This window comes from Antechinus flavipes, chromosome 5 (genome assembly GCF_016432865.1).
Source record: "Antechinus flavipes isolate AdamAnt ecotype Samford, QLD, Australia chromosome 5, AdamAnt_v2, whole genome shotgun sequence".
NCBI lineage: Eukaryota > Metazoa > Chordata > Mammalia > Dasyuromorphia > Dasyuridae > Antechinus > Antechinus flavipes.
Genome location: NC_067402.1, coordinates 277,545,995 through 277,558,397, shown reverse-complemented (window position 1 = coordinate 277,558,397; position 12,403 = coordinate 277,545,995). Strand labels below are relative to the sequence as shown.

General features: G+C 40.5%; 1 protein-coding gene and 1 pseudogene across 2 annotated transcripts in view; both read left to right on the top strand.

Annotated features, from left to right (window-relative positions):
- The first annotated feature begins 34 nt into the window (after nt 1-34).
- The window catches only part of LOC127537900 (putative tetratricopeptide repeat protein 41), an 83,050-nt gene continuing 70,681 nt past the window's right edge, over nt 35-12,403 (top strand). Inside the window, exons 1-2 of one of the 2 annotated variants that reach the window (XM_051961241.1) lie at nt 35-437; nt 1,358-1,514. The gene's annotated coding sequence lies outside the window, so the exon portion shown is untranslated. Of the gene's footprint in view, nt 438-662; nt 1,515-12,403 lie in introns of those variants that run through there. The other variant, XM_051961242.1, reaches the window with a different exon arrangement.
- On the top strand, nt 8,757-12,044 carry LOC127537906 (p21-activated protein kinase-interacting protein 1-like; annotated as a pseudogene).

Sequence of the window (12,403 nt, the reverse complement as noted above, 5' to 3'; positions counted from 1 at the left end):
GGGGGACGGGAAACACGAACCGGCCAATAGCGCCGCACCACGCACCCCGCGCGGCCAATGGGAAACAGTCGTGGGGGGGGAGGCGGAGATCCGCCAATGTCAGCCCTCCAGGTGAGGGGCCCGAGGACCGAAGCGTGTCTCCGGCTGATTGGCCCACGCGAGCTAGATTGAGCTCAGCCAATCACCAGCCTCCGCGGGACCCTTGCTCGGGCGGTGCCGACATCGGAGGAAGGTCTACCAATGGGCGCGAGCTCAGACGGTCCCCTCCCCCCGTTCCTTGGGGTGAAGTTGCGCTCCGGAAGCACTTCTCATCCTTCCTCCATAGCGTTTACTCTGTTACTAGGGGAAACTGTGTCCATGGCAACACGTTCTTCGCTTTTCTTCCCCCGAAGAATACGTTGAGAGTCGTATTAGACTCCCAGTTCGGCAAGTCCCAAGTAAGGTTCCCCCAGTTGCCGCAAGCTACTCCGGCGGGTGGCTTCACGGGAAATAGGAATTTCTGAAGTTTGAAAAGCTAGTGCCCTAAAGAGACTGGAGAGGAGCGGGGCTGGGTGTCGGGGAGTGGCGCGGGATGGGGCGGGGCGAGGCCAGGCATCCCGCGAGAAACTACATATCCCAGCATGCAATGTCCCCAGAACTACATCTACGTGCATGCCGGAAAAACCCCTGGACTTGCTTCCTGGGTTCGCCATGTGCGTACTATAACTTCTCGTGGCCTTGCAGGCATCTGGGGCTCTGACTTCAGCTCCTCCAAGCCTGACCCCCTCCAGGAAGTGACTTTGCCCTCAGAAGCACAGTTTGGAGGGGGTGGGGAAAAATGATGCTTGCTTCCCCTCCCCCTAGTTTGCATCCTTCCCCGCCCCAAGGCTGATCTTCTATATAAGTGACTTCGATGTAAAGGTGGGCGGGACCTCGCACTCGGTTTAGACTTATCTGTCCTTTGACAAATGAGGAAACTGAGTCTTACAGAGGGCAAAGATCCGGGGCTGGAAGATATCTCATATTCAGCATAGATAAGGGACTCTGAGGCTCAGGGTAAATGACTTTGTAGCAGCATAGATCTACCTCAGAGATCTTAATCCAGCGCCCCTCATTTGACAGGGAAAACGGAGGCTCCCTATTGGCAGCATGGGGGTCATTAATCCAACCCCCTCATTTGATTGACAAAGAAAAGTGAAATTCCCAATTAGCAGCCTCGGTCTAGGACTGGAAGAGACCTCAGAGATCCCTTAATCCAGCCCCTCACTTGACAGATAGGGGAAACTGAGGCTCACAGCAGTAAAGGGCAAGGTGCCAAGGTCACATAGCTCCTTTTAAGGGGGCAGCCCTGTAATTCCCATCTCATTTCCTCCCCCAGCATGAAGAGAGTCTCTGCTGTCAAAACTGCTTCATGTCCCCTGGCCGGAAGTCTGTGACACCCTCCTAAATTGGTTTTGAAGGAGAGGGCTTGTGACCTTCCCTCCCATCTCAGGGAAATTCTGTGCTTGTGAACTGTCTCAGGCTCACCACCTCAGGTACAAAGACCTTTCCCGGAAAGTAACCCTCCCTTAAGTAAATAGGTTTTGATCGAACACTGGGCAGCCTGAAACTGGAATTTTCTGTGCCCCTCCTCTGCGGTTCATAGTTATGGGAATGGGAGTGATCTAGGGGAGGGGGCTCCTGATATCTGCCCCATTATGAATATGGCCTTGTAGCACAAACCCAGGGGACAGTGTGAAGGGAACTGTCCAAATTAGATGACACAAAACAAGAAAGGATGCACCTGTGGAACATTTGAAAGCAAAACCTGTGACGAGGCAAATGAGGTAGTATTAACTGCTCTGTAACTGGTAAGTGAAACACTGAACATTTTCAGTGAAGCAAAAAAAAAAAAAAGCTAATTGCAATTTTCAGGCATCTTTCCTGGATAGGGACATATATTACTAAATTAGAGGAAAACATCTTTGGTTTCGCTTTAGAAGCATTTTATAAATTCCTAATCTTTAATAGCAAATCAGTTGATTAATCAATATTTATAAACACCCTTTATATGTCAGGCACAATAAGGGGCAAAAGACAATCCCTGCCCTCAGAGAATTTACAATCTAATGGGAGAGACAGTATGCAAATGATTCCAAATAAACTATAAAACAGGATAAATAGGAAGTAATTGAAAGAACTTTAAAATACATTTATTTTTACTTGTTTTACATACTCTTTTCTAGTACTGCCTCCTTCCCTCTCTGTCTTCCCTTCTCTTCCTTTTATTAATGCCTTCATTTGATTTTTGCAAGCTAACACCTACTTGGGTCCTGGGTCCTGGGGGGGGGAGGGGGAGAGACATGCTTTTTTAGTGTTTGTCTTTCAGTCTTTGGCACTTCCCTTATTAGAATGCCAGTGTCTCACCTGCTTGTACAAGTTCCTGTTTGTTGGCTTATTGTGGTAAACTATTTACATCTGCTTGAGACTAGCTTTGTTGTTATTAGAGAGCAAATTGAATTTTAAAAAGTCACAATCCCTTTAAAGCCTCTGTGCTTTTTCCTTTGCTGGTTACATTTTTTCAGCCTTTAAAAAAATAGTTTTATTCATATTTTAAAAATCTTCCATTCATTTCTGAACATTCCTTTTCTTTCCCTACCCAGCTAGCCTTCTTTCTCTTGTAACAAGATTTTTTTTTTAAAAGAAAGAATAAGCAACAAGAATACAGCTCAGCAAAACCAACATATGAACTATGAGCGAATATGCAAAATGAGGATTAAATTTTAATAATTTTGATATGGTTCATCTGGAATGCAAACAATGACATTTTTGTAGCTTTGGTGGGAGAGGACTGTTAAATAAGCAAATGGATTTTAGGGATTAGTTCAAAAAAGCAACTAGCAGAGCGGAAGTTAATATTCTAGGGCATATCCACTGAAGATATTGAAGATTTCAAGTTACTTTCCCATGCTAGTCCAGTTAAAGGCTGATCAATCTGCATAAAAATGCATATGTACAGCAGTTGATAAGAAGAACCAAATTTCCTCATGAATGGAGTCCAGAAGGAGAGATCCATGTGTTTTTTGAAATTTCTAACCCTTAAGTTAGGATTCTTGTTTGCCATATAAAGAGATAAAGGAGAAAGACTATTTTCTTTATTCCAATGCTCGGATCTTGTGATATGCCCCTTAAATGGTTAAATTTCACAATCTTTTCTCCTTTTCAAAAGCCTTCTTGGAAAGGCTCCCTTCTCTCCCTCTCCTAGTTTTTTTTTTTTTTTTTTCTCTTTGTATTTTTTCCTCTCTGCCCAGTCACTAGCGTCACAGAGCTAAGTAGGGGTGGAAGATGGAAAATAGAGATAAGGTCAGTATTTCCTTGGTCATCTTTTCTGGACAACAGTTGGTCTGTCTACAACACACCAAATGTAGCATTATTTCTCCATTCCAGATTCACACTGAGATGACTTTTGGTGGGGATTAGAAGATTAACTGGCTAAGGGGGAGCAGAAATTGAAATTAAACAAATCCTTGGCTTGCTTGACTTCTGAAAGGATGAGGTGTTTTTTTCCGAAGATGTAGAAATAGGATCCATATGATTTCTTTTTAAAAATATATATTTATTTAGTTGAGGCATTTGGAGTTAAGTGATTTGCTGAGAGTCACACAGCTAGGAAATGTTAAGTGTCTAAAGTGGAATTTGAATTGGGGTCTTTCTGACTTTAGGGCTGATGTTCTATCCACTGGGCCACATAACTGCTCCTGGATCCATATAATTTCAACTCTTTTTCATACCACTTCCTACATTTGTTGTTATATAATCATATATATAAAATATAAATGATATATAAAATATATGATGATAACCTTAAGGCAATGTGGTATCCTGAAGGGCCTGCAGAATAATTAAGAATCAAATTTAGGTTCAGGATAATTTTAGCATTAAGTATATTCTTTTGTATTTAGTTTAAAAAAATGAGCAATTGGTATATGATATATTGAGTCCATTGAAGTTGAACCCCGAATTTCAGATAAAAGTAGCCTAGCCATTCTGGATTTGGGAGTTTGCCTTAAGTCATAATTTATAAACTTGAATCCTAATTATGAATTAATTGTAAAGATAAGAAGGGGACTTGTGATTTCCTTGGTATAGCGAACCCCCTTTGCTTTTGCAAGGCAGCGTATTCTCTGCTGCTCATAGTCTTGGATGTCCAGTGACTTGTCACTTCACTAGTAGTGGTTAGGGGGAGGCACTTGAATCCAAGTTTTCTTGACTTGGAGTCCTACTCTCTCTACAGTGTCCCGTTGCCTCTCACTTACAGAGTGCAGTATTATTGGGCTTCATCTTTGATACCAGCAACATCAAACTGGCTGGGTTGGTTGATTCTTGGCCAGTAGTGGGTTGTTAAATTTAAACAGTAGCATCTCGACAGCTGCAAATCCTTTCTGTCATCTTAAACAAACAGTCTGGCATAGACTGCAAATAATGACAACTCTGGAGCTGTCTTAACCCCAAGGCCATCTTCCTCATCCCCAATTTATAGTGTCTGGTGCAAGCACTAAGGACCAGTAAATAGCCAATACAGTTAAGGGCCTAGATTGCCACTTGTGCCCCCGTGTAGACACTCAGGTTCCCACCAAGTTTAGAGGAAGTCAGAAAATAAGACTTAAATTGGCTAAAGTCTGCACATGTAACTCTGCTGAGCTACAAAGAAAGACAAAAGTAGTTTCTGCTATCCAGGAGCTCACCTTCCAATGGGTACAAGTGTTTAAATAACTAGATACATACGAGACATCTACAAATCTGAGAAGGAAGTCTAGCAGGGGATGCCATTGGCAGGTGGGGGCACTATTGCAGGGAAAGTTTGAGCAGAGGCTTGAGGGGATCCAAGGGAACGAAGGGAAGGGAAGGAGCCAGAGCAGGCCAGACATCGGGGGCAGCAGAAGTGGGCAGAGCCCTTGGCTTTGTGACCACTCTGTGTGCTCTGCTGGCTTAGATCTTGTAGATTTTTCCCAACGGTGTCCTGTCTCTGGGAGGATGCCTTGTGCTTCCACTGCTTTACAAGTCTTCCTTTCCTCTATTTCCCCTTGCTGTCATTTTCATTGACGTTCTTGGTCATTTTTCAGTTTGATGCAAACTTCAGGGTTTTGCTGGAGTAAGTGTGGGGGGATGGGCTTTGGTCAGGTGGACATCTTCACCAGATCTCATAAGAGTAGAGCTGAAAAAGGCGCCCGAGCTATTCTGAAACAGACCTTTCTCTTCAGCACTTGTAGTCAGATAGAAAAGGTAGAGTTATCTTGTGAACAATCAACTAGTCCCCAAGCAGAGAGGGCCAGAAGTCTCAAAAGGTTAGTCTATGAAGAAACCTGAAAATCTGCCAGCTCCGTGACCCAGGTTACCTCCAAAGAGAGGTGGCCAGCTTTCTGGTTCTGGGTCCTAGTGACCTGGCTTCAAATGGCAAGGGTTTGTCAACCCTGTGATAATATCTTTTATTGAAACCAACAGAAAGACTCCACAAACCACAGAAATCACTCCTCATCTCTCTGTATTTATTCTTACTGGGTGTTTTGTTCATGTTCCTCTTTGCACAAAATCAGACAGCCTGCTGTGGCGTTACAATTCTTATTGACGATGACATCATTTTAATATATTCTTTGGCCACTAAACGATTCCCTGCTTCAGACTGTTGTGGAAAGCACTGCTGTAAGTGTTGCAATGGGAGTATTTATCAGTTAAGCACTTCACAGATGTGATCTTGTTTTATTCTCCCCTCTGCTCTGGGAGGGAGGTGCTGCCATCATCCTTATCTTACATGAGGAAACTGAGGTAGACAGATGCCCAAGAGTTATACAGCTGGGAAGTGTCTGGAACAGGATTTGAAGTCGACTCTTCCTGCCTCCAGGCCCAATCTTCTACCCACGCTCCATTTAACTGCCTGCAAATATAAATGTTATAACCCATCCCCACACACAAATGCATAGATGTGTGTCTATATATATTTATATTTATATTTGTGTTTAAACTTCATGGTGTCAGGAGCATTTAGGTGGCAGAATAGATGGAACATTGGGTCTGGAATCAGGAAGATTTGAGGTACAAACTCAGCCTTGGATATTTTTATTAGCTGTGGAACCCTGGGCAAATCACTTCACCCATTTGTAAAATGAGCTGGAAAAGGAAATGGCAAACCACTCCAATATCTTTTCTGAGAAAACCCCAAGTGGGGAAAAAACTGAACAAAAAGTGTCTATGTTTTGGTTTTTCCTTCAAGCCCGCCACTAATAGTATTCCTTGTGGACCTTCCAGAAAAGAAATTTATTACATCATATCTGTATTGCCCAAGTAATTCATGAGGTCTAAATCTCCTGGGCAGCATAGCATGGCTCTTCGGTCCTTTCAGTGCTTGTTTTTACCTTTGGAAACTTGTGATTATTTCCCATTGCCAAACCAGAACTTGACTCAGAAACTTTCAACCTTTCAGACTCACGTAGATGCAGACAGTGGTGGAAATATCCATTTTTAGAATCTCTTGGGCCTGGCAGAAGAAACAAGAGGGCAGGGACATAGATTCATCTTGGCAAGCATATGTCCTTATTGCCAGTTGGCTGCTATTGCCATTGGGGGTGGAGGATAGAGGAGAAGGGAAGAAGAAAGGGAGAGTAATTTCCCTCATCCCTTTGCTGGAAATCCAGAGAAAGAAAGTGCTAACTGTATTTTTTTTCCCCCTGAGGCAATTGGGGCTAAGTGACTTGCCCAGGGTCACACAGCCAGGAAGTGTCTGAGATCAAATTTGAAGTCAGGTCCTCCTGACGTCAGGGCTGGTGCTCTATCCACTGCACCACCTAGCTGCCCCAGTGCTAAATGTATCTTAAAAGCAGCAGAGTTTGGCTGCCTAGGCAGGTACTTATTAAAAGGCTGTCATAAGGGAAGAATTCTGTCAAACCTTTGACATGCTGTAGAAGTGGGGCAGCTAGATGGTCTGGTGGATAGAGCATTGGCCCTGGAGTCAGGAGGACATGCTATATATAGCTCATTGTCTTGAGATGCATCTCTCAGCTTTTGAGAAGCTTTTTCTAGCTGGACCACCTAATTGTAGCCCAGGTACCATTGTCATCTGGAAGCAGTTACCTGAATTGCAGATATCAATGCTTGCCATACACTGTGAACAGTTGGAGAGTCAATCAAACAGTGACCCACCCCCTGAAAGTAAATGACAAAATTCTAGCCTGATACCTTTGTCTGGTGAGATCAATCATTGTAGTCCAAGGTGTGAGCCGAGTGTGAATAAGTCCTACACATTCACTTTATCAGTCATTTAGAGACTTTAGTCTAACTTATAGGGGAGAGTTCGTGATTAATTTAGATCTCCATGAAAGCCATTGAACTAAACACACACAGAACTAAAACACTAAAAACTAAACTAAACTAAACTACTAAACTAAAAACTACATAGAACTAAAACTAAACTAAACTAAAACTACTAACTAAAAACTAAACTAAACTAAAAACACAGAATGTTTGTATTATTTGAGGAAACTTGGTCATGTCCTCGTGGCGTGAGGATAAACTGGCAAACCAGTTCAGAAGCCTTCCGTTTAGGATTTGGTTATTATTTGACTGGTAGCCAAGCCCCAGAGGAGGAACTGCTTGGGGAAGGGGAAGGAGAAGAGCTTCCTTCCCTTGGAGGTGAAGAGCCAAACGATTCGGACCTTTGATGCCAGGGTCCTGGCAGCATCTCTGGAATCAAAGCATTGCCATTAGGAGTCAAGAGCTTGTTAGATCCATAAGAAAAAAGCAGCTTTAAGATTCTAGAAGGAACCTAACAGAAAAACTACATGATGCCTAAGGGGAAATTTCTGAGTGCCCCTGAAAGGGAAAAAAGGGCTTCTAGCAGCCAGGAGCTGCGAGGTCCCTGACGTCCCATGTGTCCTCAGTGCTTGAGTCCACTTTTCTCTGAACTGTCTGATACACTTTTGAGGAGATAGTTTTGTATTACGTATATCACCTGTTTCTAAGACTTACATGAACTAGTGCTGTGAACTGAGCAGAAGCAGGAGAGTTCTGTACACAGTAATAAGATTATGAGATAATCAACCGTGATTGATTTAGCTTTTCTCTGTAATGTGATTCAAGACAGTTCCAATAGATTTCAGATGCAAAATGCCGTCCACATCCAGAGAGAGAACTATGGAGACTGAATGCAGATGAAAACATACTATTTTCACCATGAAAACATGTGCTTGCCTTTTCTTTCTCCTGGTTTTCCCCTTTTATTCTCATTTTTCTTTTCCAATATGAGTAATAGGGAGATATGTTTAAATTATTGTGCATATATAGCCTATATTAGATTGTTTGCTATCTTCGGTAAGGGAAGGAAGGAAAAAAAATTGGAACTCAAAATCTACAAAGGTAAATGTTGAAAACCATCTTTACATGGAATCACAAAATTAAATACTATTGAGAACAACAACAAAAAAAATACTTGTTTCTAAATGCCAGTTAATTCTGTCTAGCTAATTACTATCTATTAATATTCATGTGGGCAAGCACAGCGGTAAGAGCTCAAGAGCTATTGCATTTTAAGATACTCCTCAGGATTGAGCCCGGAGTTCTGAGGAGAAGCATAGGATCGCACTCTGGGCACCCAGCATGCCAGTGTTCACGGAGGTGATGATTGGATTTCATCTTCACTCATACTTCAAACCTGTAGATATTAAAAGGCCTTAATAAGTTCTTCCTCAGAAATAGAATCTGTGGCTGCTACATGCAGATTCTCTTAAGGTATGTGGTAGGCTGGGAGCCTGGTTTCAGTGAGAAACAGCATCTGTGGCTGACTCACTCACCCAGGCCATGCTGTCTCCTGTTAGCATTGACTTCAATAGTCACTGGAAGCCAAGATGAAAAGATGATAAAACATGGGATACTGCTCCATCACACCAGCACAATAAATTGCATGAAATTCTTTGGTAAGGAGCAGAAGAAGATGGACTAATTTGTGTTTGGGATGCAAAGAAATGGGAATTCCCAAAGTCTGTTAATGTACAAAGATCATAGGACTTTTCTTTTCCATTCATCCTTGTGGCAAATTAGCTCCATCAGTGGGAATGGACAAAGTATTACAAACATGGAAGATCGTATTGAAGGAAGATCTACATTCATAAAAAATAGAAAATAAAATACTCACACAGTGAAGAGAAGCATATAGGTGTCATAAACAAGATAGACATTTACCAATTTGAAATTGCATCCATTAATGATACCATCACCACTGGGAAGAGAATTTTGTTAGGTTTATTTCAGATTCCACATTTGCTGTGGCTAGAGATGAAGTAGGTTGTTTGACTATGAATCACTAAAATGTGAATGAATTTCAGGCTTCTGTAAGCCAAGTAAATGACATCTGCCAGTTTTGAAATACCGAGCTGTCCTATTATTGTTATAGTAGTTAGGAATGGTTTCATCACAATGTGAAGGTATAATCCAAAGAAAACTCTTCCATTTTTACTACATTTAGGAAGTAAATCCTAAAGTCAGACGTGTCTTAGAATGTGATTAGACAGAGTTACGGGTGCCAAAGTTCAACCTCCCCAAACTGCAGCACCTATTTCTATAAATAGAAAAGATAAAAGGTCAAAACTATCCCTCTCTAATCTGATGATTCAGTAGGAAAATAGTAACAATCCAAGAAATTTGATTGGATTGATGATAGTAATAAACCAACAAAAGCAGAAAGCATAGTGTCAGTTAAGAAAATAAAATTGGATGGTATGTGAGAAAAGGCATACAAATCATTGAATAAATCTTTTTTTATATAAAACTTTTTTATTTTCAGAATACATGCATAGTTTTCAACATTGACCTTGCCAAAGCTTATATTCCAAATTTTTTCCCTCTTACCTCCTCCCCAACACGGCAAATAGTCCAACATATGTTAATGTGCAATTCTTCTATACAAATTTTCACATTCAATCTGCTGCACATGAAAAGCCAGGTCAAAAAGGGGGAAAAAATGAGAAAAAAAATACAGGCAAACAACAGCCAAAAAAGTAAAAATACTATGCTGTGATCCATAATTCTTTCTCTGGATGTAGGTGGCTCTATCACAAGACCATTGAAACTGGCCTGAATCACCTCTGTCAGAATTGATCATCGTATAATCTTGCTGTTGCTGTGTATAATGTTTTCTTGGTTTTACTTACTTCACTTAGCAACAGTTCATATAAGTCTCTCCAGGCCTCTCTGAAATCATCCTGCTGATCATTTCTTATAGAACAATAATATTCCATAACATTTATATACCATAACTTATTCAGCCATTCTCCAGATAATGGGCACTCACTCAGTTTCCAGTTTCTTGCCATTATCAAGAGAGCTGCTACAAACATTTTTGTACATGTGTGTGCTTTTCCCTTTTTTATGATCTCTTTGGGACAGGTCCAATAGAGATACTGCTGGATTAAAGAGTATGCACAGTTTGATAACCATAGTTCCAAATTACTTTCCACAATGGACAATGGATCAGTTTACAACTCCACCAACAAAGTATTAGTGTCCCAGTTTTCCCACATCCCTTCCAACATTTATCATTATTTTTTCGTGTTATCATAGCCAATCTGAGAGGTGGTACCTAAGAATTGTCTTTTTTTAAAAAAAAAATTAAAGCTTTTTAATTTTCAAAAGATATACATGGATAATTTTTCAGTGTTGACCTTTGCAAAATCTTGTGTTCCAATTTCTTCGCATTCTCTCACCCTCTCGCCTAGATAGCAAGTAATTCAATGCATGTTAAACATGGTAAAAAATATATGTTAAATCCACCATATGCATACATATTTATACATTTATCTTGCTGCACAAGAAAAACCAAAAAGGAAAAAAATGAATAAGAAAATAAAATGTCAGCAAACAACAAAAAGAGTGAAAATACTTTGTTGTGATTCAAACTCAGTCCCATAGTCTCTCTGGGTGCAGATGGCTCTCTTCATTACAAGATCATTGGAACTGGCCTGAATCATCTCATTGTTGAAGAGAGCCATGTCCATCAGAATTGATCATCACATAATCGTTTTGTTGCCATGTATGATGATCTCCTGGTTCTGCTCACTTCACTCAGCATCAGTTCATGTCAGTCTCTCCAGGCCTCTCTGAAATCATCCTACTGATCGTTCAAAGAATTTTCTTAATTTGTGTTTCTCTGATCAATAGAGATTTTAGAACATTTTTTCATATGACTAGATATGGCTTTAATTTTTTCATCTGAAAATTGTCTGGTCATATCCTTTTACCATTTATCAATTGGAAAATGGCTTGTCATTGAATAAATCTTTAAAAATTTAAAAAAAAAAAAAAAAAAAAGCTCTCCAAACCAATATAATTGTAAGATGACAGGAAAGATCTAGGGACTTGGACAAAGTCCAAAGGGAAGTAGATTTCCCTCAACATAGAGGGGACTCTGATTTTAAGTATAAGTTGGATTGGAAGCCTTCTAAGGTCTGATCCAAATCTGATGGTCTCTGAAATCTAAATGCGGTGCCACAGCTCTTTGCTACCTTGTGACCCTAACTTTCCTTCCAATAATAAGCCTTGGGATGAGTCCCATCTGGGCTTCTTGTTGTACCATCTTTCCCATTAATCTGGCTTTCAGACACATCAATTTTGCTTAGGAAGAAGACTGAAGCTTTTCTTTCCTGTGTTTCCATATAACAGATTGAGAGTTGGAAGAAACCTTTAAAAGTCATCTAGTTTATTACATGAACTAATGCTGAGTGAACTGAGCAGAACTAGGAGATCATTGTACACAGTAACAGCAAGATTATGTGATGATCAGCTATGAGAGACTTGGTTCTTTTCAGCAATGTAGTGATCCAAGGCACTTCCAATAGACTTGGGATGGAAAAAGCCACCCATGTCCAGAGAACTATGGTGACTGAATGCAGATCAAAGCAGCCTATTTTCACCTTTTTGTTGTGTTTTTAAATTTCTTGTGGTTTTTCCTTTTTGGTCTGATTTTCTTTCCCAACATGGACATGACTAATGTGGAAATATGCATAACCTGTATCATATTACTTGCTGACTTGGGAATGAAGAGATAAGGGAGGGAGAAAAAAAAATTTGGAACTCAAAATCTTATGAAATTAAATGTTGAAAACTATCTTTTACAGGTATTTAGAAAAAGAAAATACTTTTAAAAGAAAAAAAGTCAACTAGTCATTTTTTATACACTTTCTGTATGTCACACTAGTAAATACTCATTTCCTTTGACCTCAATTACATCAGTTGTTTTCATTGTTCCATGTTACCTTTCTTCCTCCCTGAAAATCACACAAATCCTTTCAAAGTTATTTAAAGGAATTTACAACTAAAGCTATGGGGAAATAAAATAACAAATAGGGAAAATGAACACTTGCCAAATCTTAACAGTCTTAAAGGCATAGCAATCTATGAATAA